Source organism: Schistocerca piceifrons, chromosome 1 (genome assembly GCF_021461385.2).
Source record: "Schistocerca piceifrons isolate TAMUIC-IGC-003096 chromosome 1, iqSchPice1.1, whole genome shotgun sequence".
Lineage (NCBI taxonomy): Eukaryota > Metazoa > Arthropoda > Insecta > Orthoptera > Acrididae > Schistocerca > Schistocerca piceifrons.
This window is the reverse complement of record NC_060138.1, coordinates 247,452,349-247,460,622: the sequence shown is the minus strand read 5'-3', so window position 1 is coordinate 247,460,622 and position 8,274 is coordinate 247,452,349. Positions and strand designations below refer to the sequence as shown.

The window sequence follows — 8,274 nt, the reverse complement described above, 5'->3', positions numbered from 1 at the left end:
AAAAATAATTACAAATAAATACCTAAGAACAAAATGAACAACAAATAAAATGTAACACCCCACCCATCACCTATCTGGTTTTGGTGTGTGTTCACCCCAGGTAATTGATTAACAGATCAACAGAAAGTGCATAACTGCGGCAATGTCGGATAACGCAAAGAAAGTAATTAAAAAGTGGTGCACATTGATGTTATATTCAGCTATTGAACACAGATGCAAATGTTGGACATAAAATTAATTAAGAAAGTGACTTGGGATTTCAACTACTTGATTGAAAACAGAGGCAGTCGATTAGCACAGATTTATTTTAACTCACGACCTTCAATCATCACATTACATGACTCTCCCAACAGGCAGTGGTAATAAATTGCGTTTGCGTGCAGTAAAGCGCGATAAATCAAAAGTAATTCCTACCAACTGACCAGGCGTAATGCGAAGTGCGAGAAGAATTCTACAATAGACGGCCCATGAAACCCTCGTGGAAACTTTGCCGACGTGATTCAGCAAATTAATCAATGGCCGGAGCGGGCGCAATATCAACGAATACAACGTGGTGGAGCGGTTTTGTTGTGTTGACATCAGCCGACCTCGTGATGCTGCAAGGCTGCACTCGTCTTCTCACTCCTAGCTATCTTGCTCAGTACATAGCTGAACCAAAACTGCCTATCTCCAAGCTCAATCGTTCCGTTTGCTAAGTTCTAAACTGCAGAGATGCTCACTCTTTCTCAGGCAAGCTGAGTAAAGAACGCCACGTCCGCACTCTAGGCAAGCTGGGAATGGAAGACCTCTACAGAGACTTCTCACAGTCCACTCTTTGCCTCAGTTTCCCCTCCAGTAAAATCACTTACTCCAATTGCAGCGCAAGTCGCATTAATTATGCGTTGCTTCCCAGCGCCTACCAATGCCTGCTCTGGGAAGTGAACAAATTCCCACAAAATTTCCCTTCCTCTCAACTTCTGTTATTTAGCTCCCCCCAGGCCACCCATCAAGGTTAGCATCTGCACAACACCAAGTTTTCTGGAATCCTGACTCCCAGGAGAGTACTTCAAATTCCTTGGTCCTACGTTCCCATTGGAGGGTGGCGTATTTCATTCTGTCGCTCTTCACCTGATTTGCTTCAGACTCTGCGGACCGTGAATTCAGCGTGAAGTTGTAATAGTCACGAACATGCATATTTTGACCTCTGTTGACTGCTCCACTGTAGCTTTGAGTGGCTTTCTCGCATGTTTCACAGAAAACGGGACAACTGACATTTATCAACAGGTGTACAAGTTCTCCGTCTGTTTCCCAGTACACCAGCATGGGGTCGGGGTCAACCACCCATGCTGTCACTCATCTTTTTTTAAAAAAATAATGTTAGCTACTCTAAAAAAAAGCGGTTAAAAAAACGTTACACGCAGCTCAATGTGGCATCTCGCATGTTGCACTGCCAGTGGGTGGCCAGCTGACAATGCAGTTCCAGCTGTGGAGATATTTTACATTTTATTTGTGCTGCTGTGTGTCTGCAAAAGGATCTGTTCGTCATCATGGGCTTTGATACCGAGAAATTTATTATAAACGTAAGGGAGAGGCCTGCTTTGTGGGACTTGTCATCTGAAGAATATGCTGACAAAAATGTGAAGAAGAGAGTTTGGGAGGAAGTGACTATGATGTTCGGGGGCAAAGAAAGTGCAACACCACAGGAACAAATCACTCTGTGTTCGTTCTATTACTTTTATTAATCTTTAGTAACACAACATGTACATATAATTCAGACTTCACTGAATAATCCAACAGCCATGGCAGAGCGCCTTCTATACAAAGTAATCGGCAAAACGGTTTCTGTAGTATGAATTGGATGCACGCCTACGTATTCGTTGTGGAATATCCTCTTCAACTGATGTACAGTCATACAATGTATCTAAATACTGGACACCATCACTCTTTCGTACATAGTTGTGTAGAACACAACATGCCTTAACAACATACAGGGTGAGTCACTAACTATTGCCACCTAGAATAACTCCGAAGTATGACAGTAGCTGAAAAGTTTGTGGGACAAATGTTGCATCGGACAACGGGGACCACGATATGACGTTGGTTTTTTGTTGCTAGGTGGGGTCGCGTCAGAGATATGAAGGTCAAATTTGTTTTTTTAAATGGGTTGCTATAGTTTGGTACTTATTTTCTGATAGCGGCTAACGGGACGAATCCAGTTATGTGTAACGATAAGGTCTTTGTAGGTCAACGAAGGTCGAAAAGGTGGCATGAACGTCCATTTACAGAAGGTGTTCGAAGTGATGACCATAGGTATCAATGCAATGCTGCCATCTTCTTCTCATGGATTGAAGGGTATTCCTTATCACTTCGGCACTTATCGAAGCACATGCTCTCTCGTATATCGTGCAAATAGTAAATATTCGCCGAATACGTCGTATCCAGCTAACGTGCCATTGACACGTAAACACCATTCGACGGTTTCGCAATCCAACACTAATAGGGACGGTAAGACTAGTATCGTCATTTACGGAGAATGTCAACGAAATTCAATGAAAGCTAGAGACTTATACGCCTAAAGATATCCACAACGTACTCACCCTACACATCGTACATTTAAATGTGTATATGATAGACTGAGAACAATTGGTTCTTTAGCGGATCGGAAACATATTCGGCGAAGGAAAATTACTAAAGGGAAAACGGAAATTGGTACTCTTGCCACTGTGGTTCGAGATCCTTGTGTTGGTTCGCGTTAAATCGCAAGGCAATCTGGCATGAGCGAGAGTAGTGTTGTTCGTGTTCTGCATCGCCATAAATATCGTCCTTACCATATCAGTCTCCACCAAGAATTAACTGGTACAGATTGTATGGTCGTATTGTATTTTTCCGATGGGCTCAACTTCAGCTTCAGAGAAACGACACATTTATTAATTTGATTTGATTTACTGACGATGCTACTTTCACGAACCATGGAAATGTTAATTTGAATAACATGCATTATGGGGCAACTGAAAATCCATATTGGCTGCGGAAAGTTGCACACAAAAAATCGTGGTCGGTGAATGTATGGTGTAGGATTCTGAAGGACAGAATTGTAGGTTCCTATTTAATCGAAGGAAATCTTAATGGTAGGAAGTACACCACATTCCTGCAAGAAACATTAGGTCTGTTATTGGAAGAAATATCTTTAGGAACAAGGAACAGAATGTGCTATCTACACGATGGATGTCCGGCACATTTTTCGCTGATACTAGAAATGAGTTGTAGAGACAATTCCCAAATCGTTGAATTGGACGCGGAGGAGATGTGCCATGGCCGCCTCATTCACCAGACCCGACGCCTCTGGATTTTTTCTTGTGGGGATCCGTGAAACCATATAGTTTATGAAGACATCCCAACTACACCTGAAGATATGGGAGTGTGAATTGTCAGAGCATGTGCTTCGGTAAGTGCCGATGTGGTAAGGAATACCACTCAATCCATGATAAGAAGGTAGCAGCAAAACATTTGTACCAATGATCATCACTTCGAACACCTCCTGTAAATCGACTTTCATGCCACCTTTTTTTACCTTGAAAGACCTTACTGTTACACATCATTGGCTTCGTCTCGATAGCTGCTATCAGTAAAGATGTACCAAACTATAGCATCCCATAAAAAAAGGTGACCTTCACATCTGTGAAGCGACCCCCACCTAGCAACAAAAAAGCCATCGTCATATTAAGGCCCCCGTTGTCCCATGCAACTTTTGTCCCACAAAGGTTTCATCTGCTATCATACTCCGGAGTTATTCTACATATCTACATTTCTACATTTATACTCCGCAAGCCACCCAACGGTGTGTGGCGGAGGCACTTTACGTGCCACTGTCATTACCTCCCTTTCTTGTTCCAGTCGCGTATGGTTCGCGGGAAGAACGACTGTCTGAAAGCCTCCGTGCGCGCTCTAATCTCTCTCATTTTACATTCGTGATCTCCTCGGGTGGTATAAGTAGGGGGAAGCAATATATTCGATACCTCATCCAGAAACGCACCCTCTCGAAACCTGGCGAGCAATCTACACCGCGATGCAGAGCGCCTCTCTTGCAGAGTCTGCCACTTGAGTTTATTAAACATCTCCGTAACGCTATCACGGTTACCAAATAACCCTGTGATGAAACGCGCCGCTCTTTTTTGGATCTTCTCTATCTCCTCCGTCAACCCGATCTGGTACGGATCCCACACTGATGAGCAATACTCAAGTATAGGTCGAACGAGTGTTTTGTAAGCCACCTCCTTTGTTGATGGACTACATTTTCTAAGCACTCTCCCAATGAATCTCAACCTGGTACCCGCCTTACCAACAATTAATTTTATATGATCATTCCACTTCAAATCGTTCCGCACGCATACTCCCAGATATTTTACAGAAGTAACTGCTACCAGTGTTTGTTCCGCTATCATATAATCATACAATAAAGGATCCTTCTTTCTATGTATTCGCAATACATTACATTTGTCTATGTTAAGGGACAGTTGCCACTCCCTGCACCAAGTGCCTATCCGCTGCAGATCTTCCTGCTTTTCGCTACAATTTTCTAATGCTGCAATTTCTCTGTATACTACAGCATCATCCGCGAAAAGCCGCATGGAACTTCCGACGCTATCTACTAGGTCATTTATATATATTGTGAAAAGCAATGGTCCCGTAACACTCCTCTGTGGCACGCCAGAGGTTACTTTAACGTCTGTAGACGTCTCTCCATTGATAACAACATGCTGTGTTCTGTTTGCTAAAAACTCTTCAATCCAGCCACACAGCTGGTCTGATATTCCGTAGGCTCTTACTTTGTTTATCAGGCGCAGTGCGGAACTGTATCGAACGCCTTCCGGAAGTCAAGAAAAATAGCATCTACCTGGGAGCCTGTATCTAATATTTTCTGGGTCTCATGAACAAATAAAGCGAGTTGGGTCTCACACGATCGCTGTTTCCGGAATCCATGTTGATTCCTACATAGTAGATTCTGGGTTTCCAAAAACGACATGATACTCGAGCAAAAAAAATTCTAAAATTCTACAACAGATCGACGTCAGAGATATAGGTCTATAGTTTTGCGCATCTGCTCGACGACCCTTCTTGAAGACTGGGACTACCTGTGCTCTTTTCCAATCATTTGGAACCTCATTCTTGGTGGAAATAGTTAGTGACTCACCCTGTATAATTCTGTGTGACTGTGAAAGCCCGTCGTCAGGAACAAATACATAAGGCACTGGCGTTTTGTTTGTGTCTGAAATGTGTTTGTCTTCCGGAATGTCCAAGTTATTAGGCAGTATTCGCTTACATAACACTGATTGTTGAAATATCGTTGAGGCAACGCATTTGCCATACGATCCCACGTCTACAGCTACAAATTTATAGTTTTCATCACAAACAGCCATTAATACAATAGAGAAATATTTCTTGTAGTTGAACACTGATGCACTGTTTGCTGGTTCCATCAGTCGTACATTCTTTCCATAAACAGAGTAGAGACAGTTTGGGAAATTGGTTTTAGTCTCAAAATCTTTCGCTATTTTCAGCCAGTCGTGTTTGGTGGGTTGTGACAAACATTCATTTTTTGAGATAATCCAGATTGATGAAAATACTCTTCTTAAAACTACTCTAACTGTTGTTACTCCAAGTCGGAAAGCATGATGCAAATCAACGAACAAATTCTCATTTGTCAGATATCTGAAAGGAAGAAATTACTAAATTATTTCACACTTTCTCGAGTTAGGTTAGTTTTAAGGCAACATTTTTCGGAACAAAATGTCTTGAAATATTTTTTAAGATAATCTAATAAGCAGAGTTTTTGTAATCATGGCCGAACTGTTCTAGGGGCTTCAGTCCGGAAGCGCGGCTCCGACGGTCGCAGGTTCGAATCCTGCCTCGGACATGGTGTGTGTGATGTCCTTAGGTTAGTTAGGTTTAAGTAGTTCTAAGTTCTAGGGGACTGATGACCTCATATGTTAAGTCCCATAGTGCTTAGAGCCATTTGAACCATTTCTTTGTAATCATTTTGTTTAAATTAGCGTATGTCCCATCAGTTCCTACCACACTTGGTGTGGAGAAACTCATGTAACATACCACTGTTTCTAGCTTCCGTTTACAAAGTATAGACATTATTGGTAGCTAAGATAATATTTCATTTTTACAGGTCCATACAGTCGAGAAAATCCGAGATTAACTGCTAAAAGTGGTTCTTCAGCTGCTAGAAAGACACCGTATCTGTATTTTAATCTCCTATTGTTTCTAAATATTACCACTTCCCCGTCTCACACACATAGCAGCGTGTCACCTGAGAATGCTGAGAATCAGGCCACAGCAGAAAGTGAAGTTCCAAGTGAATCATACCAGGCTAAGTGCTCGGTAAGAAAAGGAGAGCCGAAGACGAAATTGGAAGACAAGTAATCGATATTCTGCAAAAATCTGCAGAAGCTAGGCAGCAACTGGGCACACAAATGATGAGAGATGAGGACAGGCTTTTTTTGTCTTTGGTCAGTGACTTAAGAATACAAAAAAAAAACCTCAGCACCTGAAGTTGTTTGTAAAACAGACGCATCCTAACTGTCGAAACACAATTTCCTACGAACATTACGCAGCGTACATTTTTCACCGTCCACAATCATCAGCCGGATGTTCCTCACAACACGAAACTCTATCTACATCGTTATCTTGTGATGGAACAGGATATTATCAGGAAACCTAAGTTCTTCTTCTTCTTCTTCTTCTTCTTCTTCTCCCTCTTCTTCTTACTGTTCTTCTTCTCCACAAAATAATAATTCAGTACAGTCTCCACCAGAAATCAACGATGACGGCAGTATTGATAATCGTATTATATTACCACAACTTACATGTTTCGGTGAATCAACAACTTGATTTTACTCACTACATACTGTAACAATTACATTTTCGTTATTGGTAAAAATTTTCTATAGTAGAAATTACATTAATGTGATTCGTAGTTTCTGTTCATTTCCTATGCATTGTCGCATTGCTATGTCAGTACCTCTTATGCTGTCTTCAATTTTCTTTAATATTTCATCAAAATTTTTGTAGACATTCTAGTGAAACTGAAGAATTTATCTCCCTGTTCACGAAGTTCACAAAAAAAGTAACAAGCATTCCGTTTGTGGAGAGGGATTGCAACACGGGATGTACCCAGTATCTTTCCTTCTATCGTGTCGCCTGACGACGCCAGAGGTACACAGCCGATGCTATCTCCGTTATCTCCGTCTTACGACTGAGCTGCGGCGAACCAAGTGCCAGCCGTGCCGGCCAGCCGCAGTCCTGGTCTCAGTAGCTGCGGCCACGGCCAGCGGTTGGTTTCCCTAATACCTAGCCGTCTGTCAAACGCCGGAGCCGAGTTCTGCAGCCCGCAGAGTAGCTGCCGCGCTCAACACCTCTGCTCTCTGCAGTGTCTCTCACGACCCATTGAGATCAGATAGAGGTATCACAAGTCGCTCTGCCACACACCGTAAGGTGGCTTGAGAAGTAAGGACGTGGATTTATAGTATACTAACTCAATGTCAAAACCTCTGTACAGATGTATTAACTTGCAAACTCTGAGTAGTTTATACTTGAGTGTTGGCTGTTCTGTCGAACATGCCTGAGGAACAGACTCATATTTCTGTAAGAGCGCAAAGTCTCCTTGACAACTGCTTCAGTGCGTATGCATTTGTATCGTCCGAACTGGTACGGGAATGAATAATTTGCGAGTAAGGGATTAACAGACGAGGGAGTACTGCAGTTCGCTGTAAGTTGAAAATCTGGGTCGGACGGAAAGCGTATCCGATGGCTGACGCAATTAAGGGGCTCCGGAACGCCCTATACTTGCAATGTTAAAATAACGCTTATAAATTACATCTTTCCTCACAAAGTATTTGAGGTAGGAAGTTTAACTTTTTACAGATTATTTATTGGAATATGGGCTACAACTTAACACAGGGATTTTACAAAATTTTAGTTCAGCTATTAAAGATGATTTTTTTTCAATTGTAATGAAAATTCACAACATTTTTTTGCAATTTTTATTTATATATTCAAAAATATACAGTTTTTTGGAAAAAGGCTGTGTTAAATTATGCAGAAGGTACTGTGTAACATTTACTGAAAGTTTGAAACAAATATGTTTGGAAGATCCTTAGAAAACATGTAATTAGTATGAGAAAATAAAAGTTTTGGGAATCGAGCGACAAAGATTGGATTAACTTTTTAGTGCATTCCAGGTCCATAGGATGGATTATCTTCATCCTCTGCAAACTGCTCCTCCAGCTT

General features: G+C 41.7%; 1 pseudogene; it reads left to right on the top strand.

Moving 5' to 3' along the window:
- Positions 1-1,526: 1,526 nt before the first annotated feature.
- On the top strand, positions 1,527-6,536 carry LOC124805695 (annotated as a pseudogene).
- The last annotated feature ends 1,738 nt before the right edge of the window (positions 6,537-8,274 follow it).